The sequence below is a fragment of the Scomber scombrus genome, unplaced genomic scaffold (genome assembly GCF_963691925.1).
Source record: "Scomber scombrus unplaced genomic scaffold, fScoSco1.1 SCAFFOLD_447, whole genome shotgun sequence".
In the NCBI taxonomy this organism is placed as follows: Eukaryota; Metazoa; Chordata; class Actinopteri; order Scombriformes; family Scombridae; genus Scomber; species Scomber scombrus.
Genome location: NW_026910143.1, coordinates 15,001 through 17,196, shown reverse-complemented (window position 1 = coordinate 17,196; position 2,196 = coordinate 15,001).

Genomic DNA, 2,196 nt, shown 5'->3' with positions numbered 1-2,196 from the left:
CTGTTGCCTCTCTGTTTATTGCCTTCATTTGCATGTAAATTAAAGCTGCTTTGTAGCCGCGGGGGCCGACTGCATGTCCACTGTCCCTGTGCTGCTTCACATGTAAACACACAGTCCACTGCTGCACACACACACACACACACACACACACACACACACACACACACACACACACACACACACACACACACACACACACACACACACATATATATATATACAGTCAATCCTGTGTAATTGGTAGAGAAATGTTAATTTGTCTAATTGTTTTGAAATTTGCATTCACGCACTCTGCTTTTATTACACAATTATGCATGCATGGAGTGAAAAAGCGGATAAATGATATTATCATGTCTCTGCGCTTCTATTGGACCATTACGGAGGCCCCTTGCCTATGAAAGCAACCCCCCCCCCCCCCCGCCTCTCTCTCTCTCCTTCTTTCCCTTTCCCCCCCTTTTTTTTCCTTTCTCCTTCTGCAGATCTGAGTGGAAGAAAACAGGTAGAGGCAAAGATCCAGTCAGCCTGTCACAACATTTACCTTTGAATTTGACAAATTGTTCTCAGCCTACTGTTACCCTGTGGTTTGTTTTTTTTCTTAAAAAAAAAAAAGAAGGGGGAATAGTTTCTTTGGACAGACTCCAGAGCGATTATAGAAGAGACAAACTCTTCCTATATAAGGGAAGTATGAAGCTCTGGATGACAGATGACCTCCAGGCGAGAGGAAATAGCTGGTTTCATCAGGAAGATGCTCACTCGATAAGTAATTTGGGCCAAAATAATTACACAGTGGACCTTCTGTCTGCAGCAGCGACACAGCAGCAAAAAAAAAAGGCATCCATCCATCCTGGTTCATTATAAAAACACATATTTTCCAGCTGTGTGTGTGTGTGTGTGTGTGTGTGTGTGTGTGTGTGTGTGTGTGTGTGTGTGTTTTGCTGCAGAATAAAAAGAAGTTGCATCTCCTCCTCTTCTTCTTCTTCCTCTTCTTCTTCTTCTTCTTCATCATCATCATCACTGCAGGCTGACTAATAAAGTCTCCTCTCTTATTGCATGACATAAACTTGACGGCTCAGATAGGCAAATGTTTGGAGGAAGCAGAAGTGATGATTCATTTCACATCTCCGTGTAACCGGAGGGCATCGCTCTATTATTATTATTCCACATATCTTCTTTTTTTCCCTTTTTTTCCCCCTTATTGGCAGAAAAGAAAGAAAAGAAACATCACATCTGTTCACATCTGTGTGTGTTGAAGACAAAGTGTCCTCATGTGATGTTTCAACAAACTGATTAAAGGAAAAGAAAAGAATAAAAAAAGAGGAGAGGTTTGTTTTTTGGCCTCTAGCTGCTGATTTTCATCCATTTTTCGTGTAAAATCTGCAACAAAAAACTCACAAAAATCTGCTTTTTCTTCAGTTTAAATGCTCCAATTTAGTCTGAATGAATTAGTTTTAATTTAAACATATATATAACATATATATATATATATATATATTTAGTATCTTTTATAAAAACATATATCCTTGTTTTTAAATAAAGAATAATACATTTACTTCTTGTTCAAATGTGCACAAACTACACACACAATGCTTTAGTTAATTAACATCAGATTTCTGGTGTTTTTTCCACATTTCATATTTTTAATATTATGTTGATTTTATATTGTTTTTAATTATTTATATTAAACACTTTGAGTCTCTGTGCAACACAAAGAAACCAACATGGCCTTGTTTTAAAGGTAATATAAAGTATTGTATTTAAACTCTTAATATAGATCATAAATGACTGTTTCTGTGTTTGTGCACGCGCGTAAAGGCCAGCATCAATTATTGGTGTTTTTGTTTAGATTATTGAGTTTGTGGAAATTAATTGTAAAAAAATAAAGAAAGATTGTTTGTTTTTTTAAGTTCTGATAATAAACTTAAATCGAAATGTATTTATGACATTAACTTTTAAACAGATTGTGTTTTATTTCCTTCACGTGACAGTTTTTCACTGTTTTTTTTTTTTGTTTTTTTAATTTAACGTCGCTGCTGAAACACGCTGAGAACAAAGCCTCTCCTCCTTCCTCTCCTCCACCAGCTCACAGCTCTCTCTACATGTTTGTTTGGGGCCTGCAGAGAGAGAGAGAGAGAGAGAGAGAGAGAGAGAGAGAGAGCTGTGATGAAATGAGTGAACACAGAGAGAGAGAGAGACGGA